We start from the raw sequence: 16,150 nt of genomic DNA on the forward strand, positions 1-16,150 counted from the left end.
CAGGGCCAGTGCTCTATCTACTGTGCCACCTAGCATCCCCTGAAGCTCAACATCTTAATTCTGCAGCTCTGCCCCTCTAGGTCCATTCAAATGTCCGATTAATTTTTGGCAGTTATTTATTTACCTTCTCTCTTTTGGATAGATTAAAGGAACTTTCTTCTAATATTACTTTTCTCTTAACTACTGGCCTCTGAAACAAGAATAATTCAGTGGACTTCTCCCTTTTGTTGTGGGATAAGTGGAGGAACTGAGCATAAGCTTACCAGAGTTTCACGGCACTGCTAAATTGCTTCTCTTAGTCTTTTGAAGACTGTGATATCAGTTGTCTGATTTCATATTGTGTCAAACACACATTCTGAGCATCTATAATACTTGAGAAATAGTTAACAAATAAATTAAAATACAATAAAGCATAGATAATATTAATATGCAGATTTCTAAATCAATCTGTGTCCCACAGAGATCTTTATGATTCGTTTAATAGCCCAGTTTCTATTTGAGTTTGACACCATGTCTTTAGACTTCTCAGTAGTCTTTTCTACTTCTTCACTTCAACCACGGGCTGTGATGTAACGTTTCTTTTGAATGTCCCATCTAAGACTCAAATGGTTCCCTTGCCAGATGGCTGAGACAACTCTCCCAAGAAGACACATGCAGTAGATATAGTAGTTGATGTAGTAGCATCCTTGCACTGAATGGTGTCCAGCTTTTGTTCCATCTCTAAATGTTAATTTTGTTATACATATGCATCTTTTCACAGCTTGAGTTCCATGTTTATATCTTCCTCAGTCAAGGGTCCCAAGACCAGTTAACAGGTCTCCAACTCTTTCTCCCTGGGATTGTAGAACTTGTCACTGATAGATGTAACTTAAAGAAAGCATGCAGAGCTCTGTCTACCTCCCTGTAGTGTTTGATAAGTATTTCACATCCACCACCACCATCCTCGACTTAACCAGAGCATCACAAAGGTTGCCCTTTATACATTTATACTTGACTCAAGGAAGCAATCAATATCAAAAATCCCTAGTGGAGATTCAATTCAAATGTTTCAGAATAAATTCTAAATATCAACATCTAAGCTCCACACTTTAGTTTAAATATGTTCACAGCAATCCAACAAACATTACTACTTAAGGACACAAGCAAATTAAAAAAGCAAATCTGTATTTTTCTACCATCAAACTATAATATTAGAAGGAAATTAAAGATAGAATGAAACTTTGAACTTCTGAGAAAGGAATCTTTAGTAGGAAAAGGGAAAAATAAAAAACAAGATCCTAGAGAAATCTATAAGCTTCTCTTTATATTTTTCTTATGTCATTTAAAATTATTCCAAATTCAGTTCCCACCCTTAATCACTAGGGGCACAGTTGATCAGATTCCTGATCTTATTTCATAATAAGGACCAAATATTGTCATCCCTGGTGGTTATTGATTCTACTCAACCCCAGAAGATACTGGAGTAGCACCAAGTCCTCACTGGCTCTCAGAAAGCTGATTACTTCTGCCCCTAGTTTTAGCCAATCAGACTAAAACTCTATCTCTTGTCCCATCTCAACTGGGTTCAATTGAAGTCACAGGCAAAACTGACTATATAAAGTTCTTTAATGATGATACTCAAAAAAAAGAATAAAAAAATACATTAAAATATGTTCCTCAAACATCTCATTTAGCCTACAAATCCTCCCCAAAACAGAGTCACCCTCCTGGATGTGCACATGGAAAAATAGCTGAAAACTAAGATGCTGATTAAAAAATAATCTATGTTCCAAAATTTCTGCTCTTCCATCCAGTCTGATAACATCTCAGAACACATTGGAAACATGACTTCTTTATTCTCTTCCTATTTATTCTCAGGAGGGATAAGGGCTAGCAGGGTGATAAAGGGGTATTAGATAGACATCGCCCTATATTTAAATATTTTCTTGAATTTGACTACTTAACGCTAAATGGAACACATAGAATGTCAAAATAACAAAAAGGAAATTTACCCCTATTTGGCAGGTTTTTATCACCTAATCCTAATTCAACCAACAAATTTATTGGGAACCAGGATTCAATTCCTTGATTCTCCTTGTTTGACTGAACCATTTCTCCTAGATTTTATCCTTTTAAATAGACATTTCTGAATGAATTCCTTCAACCTACATGTTTCTAATCAATGAAGTTTCAACCTAGCAGGATGGTCTATTTGCTTCAGCCCTATAATTAATTGCTTGCTAATTTCTGGCAGTAGAAATAGGAGCTCAAACACATACCTGGGTCCTGCCTGCCCCAATTTCTCCCTACCTCAAATGGTTTTCTTATGCCTTAAAACATTAAGGAATTTAGAGCTATTTCCCTTGCCTGAACTTACTAAATAGGATTTGAGGGAATTCTTACCCATCCCTTGATTTCTGTTTGAGAAAAACCTCCCTTATTTGACCTTCAAAGAATTCTCTCCCTGAATTCAGACTACATAGTCTTTCCAAGTATCTCCTTGATTCTTTGAAATCTCAATAGTTCCAGGGCTGAAAGTTCTCTCTTCCCTTGATCAATCTTGTCTTTCCTAGTTTGCCTAAGTCATATTCATCAGTTTATTATAAAGAATAATTATGTCTTTTAAGTAAATAATAGCAATATTTAATTTTATTATAGCATTTTGAGTTTTACAGTTCTTTTCCTCACCACAATTTATAAGATGGATATTGCATTATTATCACTATTTTATTGAGAAGGATTAGATTAGATATCTTACAGCTTGTCCATGATCATATATCTAGAAAGTACAAGTGTTGGATTTCAAACCCAGATCTTCTGTCTCCAAGATCAACATTCTTTCAACTCCTCCACCTTTCCTGCTAGTCTGGCACCCAATCACCCTTCTCAAAAGAATCCACATACCTTTGAATTTGAACTGGCTTTTAATCTTTTATCTCCTAATTTCTATCAAAGTAATCTTGAGCAAATCACTTAACCTCTCCAGGACTCAGTTTGCTCAACTATAAATCAGATAGAAGACCAGATCATCTCTAAGGTCCCATCAAACTCTAGATCTGTGATCCTGAAGTCTAGAACATCAGTATATGTGAGTTTTGTTCTGACTTTAGTAGACCTTCCATCAATTCTGCTTTATGTGATTTCCTTAATTTCATGCTCACTGGCTATGCTTAACTATCAGTTACAACCTAGGACTGGTAAACAAAAATGCCTTTTCTATTCAATGCATCAACCCAAAGGTATCAGTGTACTAAATGAGGGATCCTTCACTGTCAATAAGTTCCACTTCCCACGTCATCCCCAATACATAAATATTGTAGATCTCTTTTTTTAAATCTAGGTTCAATACTATGTTCATAGTTCAAAACTAAAGTTTGAAAAGTGTTTTCCTTAATTCACAGAGACAATGAATTTAAAGTTTTATGATAAACAGTAACAGAAAACTGTCACATGAAGCTCTGGGTTCTGATGACTTTTGATGTTCCAGAATCTCTCATCTCCTGCTTTACACAAAATATTATTTCGTATTTATAATATGTGACATGAGAAAAAATCCTATATATTCAGCACTGAACTCTTCCTCACAGAATCATAATATAATGTCTGAGCTGAAGAGGAAGCTTTCCCTACTTAATTTCACCTCTTAGATTCCCTGGCTTCCTTCAGGACTCAGTTCAAATATCACCTTGTGAAAGAGGTCTTTCTCAATGTTCCTAGCTGCTAGAGCTCAATTTGCCTTCCATCTACTCTGTATGTATCTTGTACTTAGCTATTTATTTACATTTTGTCTCCCTCATTATAAATTCCCTGAGAGCATGGATGGTTTTTTTCTGCCTTGGGTCCCCAGTGCTTAGTATAGTACCTGGGACACGTAAGTGAATAAATGTTTGTTTACTTACTCACTGACTGGAAGTCATCTACTTCATCTCAACAATAATCCCCTTGGTAATATATCCCACAAAGTGGTTAGCCAAACAGTCTTAGTTAAAATACTTACCAGTCCTATGTCCTCCTTTGTTCTAATATCCTACAAATCTGTATTTATAAAGAAAAATGCCAGTTAGATTTTCTTCCCCCCATTTACACATCACAGATAACTATGGAATCAGATTGAGGGTTTGTGAAATTTCAAGAATCAGAGCTTTTCTGAGAGCTCAAAGCACTGATAGGTTGTCTTTATAATTCCTTACAAAACACTTCAAAATAGTGATTTCCCATTAAGCAGATTTAGACAAATAAACATTCTAGACTAGAATCAAATGTTCTACATTCAGCAATTTCTTCTCCCTCCTACACATTAAAATAGGGTGAATCTCTAAAAGAATAACAAAAACTACCAGATATTTTCTAACTATGGCACTATAAGGGTTTAAGTTAAGTAAATACAGGTAAAGGTTTGACTTTTTCCCCTCTTTATTTCACAAATAAATTTCTTTTGAATTAATTATATTCCATGTATCTACCTTCTAGAATCCTACTACTTTTATTGCTCCCAAAGGGAACTACAGAGTGCAATGAATTCAAATGCAGCCTCAAATACTTACTGTGTGTGAGACTTAACCTCTGTCTGCCCTCAGTTTCCTTAATTGTAAAAATGGGATAGTAATCACATTAATCTCCCAGGTTTTCTGTAAGGATAAACTGAGATAATATTTCTAAAGAGCTTACACATAACAGGTGCTAAATAAATGATTGTTTCCTTTGTTCTTTTGCAAAAATATACAGAGAAATTGTGTTTATTTAGATATATACAATATAACTATACTATATATATAAAATGTATATATTATATCCATATCTACAATAGGCAGCTATGAATTACATAAACCATATATGAAAAGACTATTAATAGAAGTATAGAATAGTTGACAGATCATTAGAGCTGTCAGGAACCTTATTGCTAACCCTGGCTCTGCAACAATATAGCATGTAACTTTAAAAAGGTGAAATATAAAAATACACATAGGTTGCCATGATATCCACTAGAGTTAAGCATAATTTAAGGGCCCAGGAAACAGGACTAAGGATCTCAGTTCCAACAAATATAGAAAACAATGAGAATTCTCCAGTAATCTGAAAAGCCTGTTCCAAATTTGTGCTTTTACCAGTAACAAGTAATACTTATATGTACAAATGTTCCACCTACCAGTAAAGAATAGGCAAGGTCTGAAGGGATGTCCAATTCCTCTCCAGACTACCAAGAAGAAAGGAATATGACTTGAAAGAATAGATTAGGTTTTTTCAAAGAGAAAACAGAAAGGGAAATGACTTTGAGGAGGCAAGAGGAATCTTAACTCTGCAAAAAGGAGATAGGAGGCTGGAACAAAGGCAGGGTTAGAAAAGGAAGAGATAAAGAAGGATCCCTGAACAATTTGCTGTGATATGAGAGGCATGAGGCTATTCTTATGAAGAGTGGAACTTTGTCCTTTGAAGAGGAAGCAGCTTCTTTCTCTCCAAGGAATAATGAAGTGGATTAATAGCTACCAACAAGAAACAGGCCATCCAAGACTAGTCCCAGGAAGAAGAAGTTTTCATCACTGCTAACTCCCTGATCAGGAATACTAACATGACCATATGTCACTTTAATGTGAACAATAAGGAAGTATGCTATCTTCCCTTAGTAGTATGTAAGAAGTGACTGGAAATCCCCAAGTTCTTCTCAGACAACGTGCTTATCTCAGATGGTCATTCACTTGAGAACAAATAATGCCACCAAAAAAGAACCCCTAAGGGAGAGACCTCTAAAATGAAAATGAAGACAAGAATGAGAAAATTGCCCATAGATCCTCTCCAAAGCAGATACCATGGAGAGTATAATAGATATTACAAAAGAAATAAGATATCAATAAATAGGATCAGGCAATATCAAAAAGGCAAAATCCAAAAAAAGCTATAATGGGCACCATATAACAAAATAGTACTTCATTAGCGGGATTTTGTACTACTAAATATTTTTACAAACTCAATAAACAAAAAATATAATAAAATTTTTCATTGGATGGAAAAGATGCACTATATTGTACAAAATCATATACAAAAGTCTGCCTGTTTCTGTTTCATGTTTTCATTAGTGATATGCTTAATCCACATGAAGATTGTGATCTTGAAAATTTTATAGAAATGATAAAGTGTGCATATTGGTCAGTAATTTTAATGTCCTTTCAAATGTCTTTTGTGAATAATGATGCCCTTCGAGATTATCTCTGATTGTTTGGCATCTCTTTCCCTAATAGATAACTGGAATATAAATTCCCTCTTGCTTTCAAAAATTTATCACCTTCAGGCAAATATTTTTTTTTTCCTGCAAGTTCAGGTTACAACTTCTTTTTTTCAGATTTCTACTTTCTCATCAGTGATTAAAATGATGTGTTAAATTCTCATGGATTACCCTCACTGATAATGAAAATAGTTTGGTTGGAGTTTTTTATGAAAATGCTGATGCTATTCTCCAAATAGTAAGAGTCTATGAACAAACAGTTCTCAAAAAATTTTCAAAGCATAATAACCATATGAAAAAATTCTCCAAATACTAATAATAGAATAGAAGCAAATCCTGATTTTTCACCTCATATCCCCAGATGATGGGAATAGTCAGTGATAGAAGAGCTAATGTTGTGGTTCGTTCCAGAAAGACAATTATTTTATTGGTAGAACTGTGAAGTGGCATAACCGTTTGGGAAATCAATTTGGAATTATGTAAATAAAGTGACTAAAATGTCCATATTTTTAACTCAGAGATTCCACTATTAGTTAAATCACCCAAAAGTCATTGACAGAAAATTTCACATATGCCAAATTATTTATAGAAATTTTTTTTCAGTAGCAAAAACAAGAAACAAAGTAGATCCATCAATTGAGGAATTGAGAAACAAATTGTGATGTGTGAATACAATAGAGGGCATAATGCATATAACAATTACTGAGAAACATGGGAAGATTTATCTGCAGGTTTAATATATACAATTTATATTACGATAGCCCACAAACTTCTTAAGAACTTAAGCTACACTCAGAGTGACAGAGTTACCATAGCAAAAATGATGATTTTCCACTGTTCTCTGCCCTGGTAAGACTATGTACATCATATTTGGTTCTAGATGTCACATATTAAGAAGCCTGAAAACATCCAGAGGAGGTAGACCAATATAATAAAGGGTCTTGAGATCATCCCATAAGAAGACCCATTTGCTAGAACTGGTTTTATCCTATAGTGTTTATCCTGTAGAAGAGGAAACCTATAAATAAAATTGACTGCAAGTAAGTAGATGATGCAGAAAATCAGAAAGACTCATCTTCCTGAATTCAAATCTGGCCTCAGACTAGCTATGTGACTGTGAGCAAATCACTTAAACCTGTTTTTCATCTATAAAATAACCTGGAGAAGGAAATATAAAACCACTCCAATTTCTTTGCCAAGAAAACCCCACCTAGACTCACAAAGAGTCAGATACACCTGAAACACCTGAACAGCAGCTTGAAGAGCACCCCCTATGGAAGGGGAATTAGACTTGTTCTGGTTGGCCCCAGAGTACAGAACTGGAAGCAAAAGGCAGAAGGTGCAAAAGTGTATTTCTAAAGTTAGAGTAAGAAAAACAAGTATAGCTATCCAAAGTAGAAGAGAGTGTTGTCTAGTAAAAGAAGACTTCAATATGGATGTGACCATTTGTTGAAGAATTTTCAAAAAAGACTTGTGTTCATATTGAGCTAAATTACTCCAGAAGTCCTTTACACCTGATATTCCTCCATTCAGTGATTAGATGTTCTCTAAGGTTCCTTCCCTTTCTAGCATCAAATCAGAGATAACATGTTATCAAATGTTATCAAATGAGCTGACATATGTAAAGCATTTTTAAATCTTAAAGAGCTATATAACTGCTAGCTAGTTATTATTACTGTCATGATAAAATTCTATTGTTCTATCATTATCTGGGTATTTTTCTTCTAGCTTCTCTGAACAATTTCAGAAAAGATATTTAAACTGAAATTGAAAAGGCTTTTTTAAGTCTTTTGTTAAAAGTAATAGGCAGAATAGAATTTTATCACACTTCCAAAAAGGATCCCTCCAACCCTGAGACTTCTCCCCTCTCTGGGCCTGAATCACTTGTCCCAATTATGGAAAAGAGTAATTAAACTGCTAATTCATTGGGTTCTATGTATTGGAATCACTTTAAGAAAAAATAACTGACTTCTTTGAATTATAAGAACTTTGAAAAAATCATTTCACATTACAATTCTATTTGAAGTATTTTATATAGAGATCATCACTAACCCTATGATTTCATGTATACAGCAAGCATATAGATTTACAAATATGTGTGCATACATGCACAAATATACACATATATGAAAGAAGTAAGGCATAGTATATTATATAAATTATGCTTTAACAGCATGTCACAATGGATAGAGAGCTGACCTTGGAGTCAGAGGTATATGAGTTCAAATCTCACCTGCAGAGTAACATTGTTGTCCTGAGTAAGTCAATTCACTTCTTAGTGTCTAATAAACCGTTTTATGATCATAACCTGAAGAGTTGTTGCTCAAATTCAAAATAAAAAGGATGTTCTCACCAGGACATTCACTGTACCAGTGAAATCAGAGGTCAAGAACAAAGATTCATAAGGAAAACATGTGTTTTTTCACTTAACAAAAGGGTTCATTACCAGATTTTTTTTTACACAGCAAGTCATGTCTTCAAAATACAACTCAATTTCCAAAACCGTATTCACACATCCATCATCAAGAAATCTTCTAAACTGTCTCTTTCTCAACTGCCCTATTTCTGTCAAGGGGTTGCCATTTCTTCCATCTCCCAGGAGTTGGTTTTTTATTCTTCTCTTTCCTTTATCATTTATATCCAATGTGTAACTACATTCTATCGTGTTTTCTTTGAAATATATTTATTTTATTTACCCAATTCTCCTCATTTTTACTGCCTTACCTTAACATTGACTTCCTGATCTATTGTCCTCAGTATCTTTAACTGATATTCTCAATTCCAATCTCCTCCTTCTGTAATAAGAAAATTTTTGTAATATAACAAAGACTGCAGTTTGTAATTTTTATATAGGGCTGCAAATCAGTGGACCTTTAATAGATTTTGTCAGTTGATTGAAATACAAACCTTCTATTGAGGTTTTTCTTCAACCATTACAGACTATAAACTCCTGACCTATTAGTAAACAAATTAGTAGCTTTGACCAAAGAAGTTCATTAGCTGTTGAACAAGCCTCAGCTATTAAACCACTATGAATTTAAAGAGATTTGTCCTCAGATGATAAGTATAAAGATTGGGCACTAGTGGAGTAATATTGTCAGGAGATTGAAACATTGTAGAGTAGAAATAAGAAGCAGATTGATAATGTATGTGGTAAAAGTTATAGCTGTAAAATTGATTTGGGTGTAGAGTATTTTTTATTTTGGATTTTTGCAAATGACTTACCCAAGGTCACACAGCTAGGTAATTATTAAGTGTCTGAGACCGAATTTGAACTCAGGTCATCCTGACTTCAGGGTCAGTGCTCTATCCACTGTATCACCTTGCTTCCCAGGTGTAGAGTATTAAAGCATGAAGAGTCCAAGGTTATTGAAAATTATACTTTGCAACATGGGAACAGATCAAGAATTCAGAGAAAGCACAATGACAGTATGTCTCTGATCATCTTCCTTTACTATGATCAAGAGAAATCATGATTTCACAAGTGCTGATCATGGTCAGGGTATATGACTTAGTTGCTTAGCAGGAAAAATAACTGAACAAATCACAGTATATGAATATAATACAATTAAATGATGGAATATGAAGATTCCAGAAAAACTTGGAAGATTTTTGAGTTCATGCAAATAAAGTATGAGGAACTAAGTAAACAACATATAACAACCACAGTAGGTAAAGAAAAAAATTAAAAAGTCACACTACTTAATGCTCAAATGAGCAATCTTAACTTTAGAGAACTAACAGTGTAGCATGTTTCCTTCCTCTCAACAGAGAGGTGGTGAATTCTAGGTATGAAATGAGCACATGTCATCATATATGACCAATATGTCCATCCCTTCATTCAGTTGTCCTATATTACAAGAAAAGGTCTTATGGACAAATATTGATTAATGATAGAGATATACAAAAAAAGTCAGGAAAATATTTTAAGGGGAGAGAGTATATGCATCATAAAGTTGAAATGCTATGTCATATATGTATATATATATATATATATATATATATATATATGTAGGTATATGTAGTCAAATAAGTTCACAATATAGTTTGTGTCTACCATAACATAGATTTTAACTTTTAACTTTCCTCTGTCATTCCTAATGAAGAAAGTCTGGAACAGTAGATGTGGAAGGATTATCAGGCAACTTGACATTTTGTTTGTCAAGTTAACAGAATCAAGGAGATAAGGGTTACTGTGCTTGTTGGAACTTCTCCACCCTGTTTCTTGGAAAGGTTGCTCATTTGTTGCTCCATTTAACAACTCTCTCCAGCATGTTATGGAGGAGCCCTTTAAGGATCCATAAAACACTTTATATATATGTATATATACACACACACACACACATATATATATATATATATATCCACACACACACATACACACACACACACGTACACACACACACATATATATATATATATATATATATATATATATATATATATATATATATATATATGTATGTATATATATATATATAAAATCTCCCAGTTCAGCTCTTCACTTCCACACTCAAGAGAAAAAAAAATAAAGGACAGCTTCTACAAGGAATTCTGGGGAATTCCCTTTAGGTCAATTAGGAGGTTAAAGGAGTCTCCTTTGGTGCCACATTGGCTCAGCCATTTCAACAAGGAATAAATGCAAACACAGTACAGAGGATATTTAAGGCTCTTTCAAACAAGCATAGATTCATGCTTTTATTAGGAAAGAGGTTACTGTAAGTTCTTACACAACAAAATGATCATGAAGCCATCAAAAAATAAAACATCATGGGCATCTGAACAGCATCTCTAATTTCACAATTAAGTTACATTGCAAGAATGATCTTTACATGTTCTAACAAACTGATGGTCTGTGGTTTTCCATATCTATAAAATAAATATCAGATTATATTAATCAATGAGTCTATGATATATAGATATATAGATATATATTAACTATATAATATGCATTCTTCGTCAACATGTTTTTCCTAGTTTTTTGGTTTTGGTTTTTATAGATAAATAACAGCAATAAAGACCATATGGATAAAAAGTATATATATGCATGTGTTATTTCAAGAGTATTTCCTAACAGAAAAAAAGGTTAAAGATAGGATTCTTAAGTCAGAATGACTTAACAATGACTTCTTTGACAGTGCAAAGACTTGTCTTTATTATCATGGAAGCTGGTTTACAAGGAAAATTAAATTAGGTAAATATCAGATGTACTGCTTCTCCTACCCCAATCCCCTACCCCTTCCTTTGTCTGGCTCTGCCCTAATCTTTCCCAGCAATGGTCTCAAGATATCTTGAGGTCTCTATTCCACAGGAATTGGTGCTAAGATCTCTCCTTCCCGCTATGGTTGTTTTAAAAGTAAGTTTTGTGCTACTTGCCCCAAGTGTATAAATTTCTATTTACAATTCTATAAGAAAACAATCATGAGTTTTAAAGAAAAAATGGTTTATTAATAAAGTCCCAGAAAGAGTTATGGGGTACATATACCTGTGGGTAACTCTTTGTGTATGGAAGGGGTGAGGGAGAAGGGTAAGAGAAGGAAGATTGTGTTTATTGTGGGAAGGGACTTCTAACTGGGTCTTAACTGGTCAATAACTCTGGGTCTTAGTTTTCTCAGTAGTAGAAAGAAGAGTTGTACCAGATAATCTCAAGTATCTGCTTTTGATTTAAATCTACTAGAGTAGAAACTAAAAATTATCTGTCTCAGGTCTTTAAAGGACATTACTCCATTATAGGATTCTATGGTGCCAAAATCAGAAGAGATCTTGTCTAGCTCTGTCATTTTATAACTGAGGAAACTGAGGCCCCTAATTGAATAAGTGGCTTAGCTGAGGTCACAAAAGACTAGAATTGAGAATTGCACCCATGTCCTCCTATTCTGAATCCAGGTATTCAACATGGATTTGTGATCTTGAATATCACAATTTTGGGTCATGGCATCCTTTAACTTTTAGGGCCCTGGGGCAAAACTAGAGTTGCCCTACCCTAGGTTAGTCTTTGTTATTTTTGTTTTGTTTTGTGTTATTGATAGTCTTAATAATACCATTGTATTGATTTCATAGTTACAAAATTTTTCATATCCCTTATCTCATTTGATCTTCACAAATTGCTGTGAGGTAAGCAGGATGAGATTAATTATCCTCACTATCCATGGAGCTGGAACTCAAACTCAGATCTTTTGCTCACCAGCATCCTTACTAGTCTACAATACTTAGCTGTTTCAGACCCATCCTTAAACTCTATTCAAGTAATCACAATAAAAAAAAAAAAAAGCTTTGCCACTAAGATCAAGGAATCTCTCCGGTTGCTCCCGTCAGAATCCATTTTATTTAGCTTGGGCGCATGCTTGTCAGAGAGTTGACACTATTTCTAGGGAAGCTTTCTTCTTAATGCTTCTCCGTGGCTGGAGGGGAATCTTCCCTTGACATCTGTGACAGTCCCTCAGGTGATTCACTTTGTGAACCAGCTCCTAAACATGCAGCTTTTCTCTCTGATGCCGACCTCATCTTAATTGCCTATGACTCGGAACTTCCAGGCTGGATCAGAGCCATAAGTGCCACTTGAGGATCCCCTCCAAGATTAGATGGAAGCTGGTAAAGGCAGCCCACCTCTTCAAGGGAGTAGATAAAACCAAAACTTTACATGAGAATCTGAGTCCCTTACAAACTCAAAGTGATAAAGAATACCTTGCCTGGATGATTTGAATCTTGACTACTGGGCAACTGCTGCTTTTCTTTAATTTTTTTATTGTCATAAAATATAATATCAAATGAGATGGAAGCTCATAATTCAAGTTAAATACCTAAAACTTCCTACACTGGAAATTTAGAAAATCCAAGACAAATCTCTACAATATGACAAATCTGAAAAGCTATGAAGAGAAAGAAGACAGACAGTTCCCTTCTCTCCATGTTTTCTTTCCAGCCAAGTCAAATATCCTCTCTGGAAGATTTCTTTGACATTCAATCAATCCAACAATTGATCAAGCATTTCTTTAGTTCTAATTTTGTGCAATGCAAAATACAAAGAAAAAGAGAGACCCTGACTTCAAGAAGTTTACTTTCTTTTGAATCAAATTCCAGAAAAATTTAGTAAATGCCTTCTCTGTACAGGATACCACTGTATTAGGGGCTGGAGAAACAGATATAATAGACATAATTCCCATTCTGAATTAGTTTATATTCTTTCCATTTACACAGATGAGTGTAATAGAAGATAGGTAATAAAGGAACAAAAGAGGGATCCCATTAAAGTATACTTGGAAAAAGCTGAAGAGACAGAACTATTTCATCTATAAATATCAGAGAAAGCTACATAGAAGAGATGACACTTGAAACCAACCTTGAAGGACAGGCTAGACCTATGATTTCATTAGTATAGGGATCACCCACATGAAGCAACACCCTCTACAAATTGAAATCAATGCCTTTTCTGAAAATTACTCTTAGAGAATTGTCTAGAGGAACTAGAAGGTTCTCACTGCTATGAAAATTCCCAGCATTTCCCCAGTAAATAAGTGGCAAAGGTGGTATTTGAGCACACTCCTTCCTTGTCCCAAATATGGCTTTTTATCCACAATATGATGCTGTGTTCTAACTAAAACATGTAAGTAGAAGGATTCTGACGTAGATAAGAGGAAGTTTATTCCATGCATAAATGTCTAAACAAATTCAGGGAGACAGGAAATTGTTGGTGGTTCAGAGCATAACTAGTAGACTAATTTTTTGTGGAGCACTGAGAAGAGGAGTAAAGTGAAATATTTTGGAAAAGTAAACTGGAGTTTACTGTAGATGTCCTGGAATACTAGAAAAAAAGAGTGTATTTCACAGCTAGGTGGCCTGATAGCTGGAGCCAGGAAAACCTGGTCTCAGACACTGTGGGACCTTGATCATGTCATTTAACTCTGTTTGCCTCAGTTTCCTCATCTGTAAAATGGGCCAGAAAAGGAAAAAAACACAACAAAAGCACCTTATAAAGAGAGTGGTGACATGTTAAGAGGTTGAGATAATGTTGACAGCCACAGGAAGACTGTTCAGGGGAAGGAGACAAGGGTCTAAACTAGGAAGTTACTACAATAGTTCAGATTATTAGTGATAGGGAGGTGACTAGGAAAAAGTGGAGGAAAGGGACTTTGAAGCAAGAGATTCTAAGGAGTTTAAATTGACAGATCTTATTAACTGAGTTGATGTGGGGTATGAAAAGGGGCTAATCAAAGCTGACTCTCACTGGTGAGTCTCAATGACTAGTCGGTGTCAATGCTTTGGAAGACTGGAGACTGGACAGTATTAAGTGGAAAGATTAGGGGTCATGGCATAGACTAAAATTTCGACATTTAAGCAATAACCAGGATTGATTAAAAGAAAGAGAAAAAAGAGATGAAACAACCTGTGACTGATGAAGCGGAGGGACACATGAAGAAGTTCTCTTCTAGAAAATGTTGATCATTTTTGCCTCCATGTCTTCCAAAGGGACTATTTACATTTATCTCCGCAATCTATATCTGTAAATACCTTATTGCCAATAATAGTTATTCTAAAAGTAATAGTAGTTCTGTGCTCCTTTGTCTTTCTACTGAACTCATCAAGGAGACCAATCCTTGTCAATACTGAGGCCACTTTCTATAGTATAGCCTCTGATCATTCCAACTGTGCTACAAACACCAGACACCTGCTACTTTTATCCTATAGCCAAATACTTGCTTCAAAACCAGACATACTGGTTCCACCACCAGTGGCTATTTCTCACTATAATTAATTACTAATTAGCTAATGGTTTATACCCAGTGAACAAGTTCTTTTGTCTGGAGGAATGGAAAACATTCCTGGACATGAATTCATGACCTTCCTATGACCCCTTGCCAACTATTCCCTAGCCCCCACCAAAAAAAAAATATTCAAAAAGTTACAATACAATTTAACCGAAATCCAAAAACCTCTTCTTCTTCCCTGGCTGCTGAAGAAATATCAGAAATGACACAATATAAATTGAAAATCATTTCCCGCTTGCCAGCATATCTTAAATTGATGAGGCCAAGAATATTCCTTGTAAGTGTTAAATTAATTTAGATATTCTTGATGTATTGTTCTTAGCATGAAAAGCACTCATCATTTTCCCATCACTACTTGCCTCTTTTTAAGAACAGAGGAGAGTTTCATAGGGCCCACTAACAAAGTATGGGCTTGGAGCTGCCTTTAGAACTTGATCTTCCAACTCAGGTACACTCTCCCTATACTGAGATCTACACATCAGAAGTGAAGAATCAAGATGGGCTCTTGGGTTCTTAAGTACAGGAGAAAAATTGAATTCCACTTAAAGGAAAATAAAGATAAATAATGATGCCTTTTGGGGCGCAGACTTACTACAAAGCCTTTTTAAAGGTTCAATAGCTGCTAGCTTTCTTGACTAACAAGTATATAGGTATGGAAAACAATATTATCCAAATGTCAAGGCAACCTACAAATATTTTTAAAAGCTAATAAATCATCTTCTGATTAGTTTTAGCTGAGAGTGTAGAATTATATTGGGCTTCACTTAAATGTTATAAGAAAACAAGCAGGATTCAAATTAAATCCCATGGCACAGGTTTCTTCCCCTTTTTAAACTGTATTGTCAAAGTCTGTTTTCTAAATTAAACATAATAGATTTTTTTCCCTTCCTTGCTGCATTAGCTCATCAAATTACAATTGCCTACAGAAAAATCTGCTGTCCTACTCTGTGTCATAAGGATTTGAATGGGAAAGGTGACTTTCCAGAATTTCATAGTCTGAATATTATCTAGAGAAGATTTAATGAAATAACTCATGCTTTGCACTTTAAAATAAATCTGATTTTCATATTTTTTGATTTCTTGAACCAAATGAAATTGTTATTAAAGCTGATTTGCATGAAAATTTTGACCTTTAATTTTCCCCTCTTTTGGACTCTACAGCTCTCCTGTAAGAGAGTTTACTAACCTG

General features: G+C 34.7%; 1 long non-coding RNA gene across 3 annotated transcripts in view; it reads right to left on the minus strand.

Moving 5' to 3' along the window:
* Window positions 1-16,150, minus strand: part of LOC141501071 (uncharacterized) — a 133,508-nt gene that overhangs the window by 8,675 nt on the left and 108,683 nt on the right. Inside the window, exon 1 of one of the 3 annotated variants that reach the window (XR_012472128.1) lies at window positions 5,126-5,503. The exons of 1 other annotated variant lie outside the window; for it this stretch is intronic. This is a non-coding gene — a long non-coding RNA (uncharacterized LOC141501071). Of the gene's footprint in view, window positions 1-5,125; window positions 5,504-16,150 lie in introns of those variants that run through there. One more of the 3 variants, XR_012472126.1, reaches the window with a different exon arrangement.

Source organism: Macrotis lagotis, chromosome X, assembly GCF_037893015.1.
Source record: "Macrotis lagotis isolate mMagLag1 chromosome X, bilby.v1.9.chrom.fasta, whole genome shotgun sequence".
Lineage (NCBI taxonomy): Eukaryota > Metazoa > Chordata > Mammalia > Peramelemorphia > Peramelidae > Macrotis > Macrotis lagotis.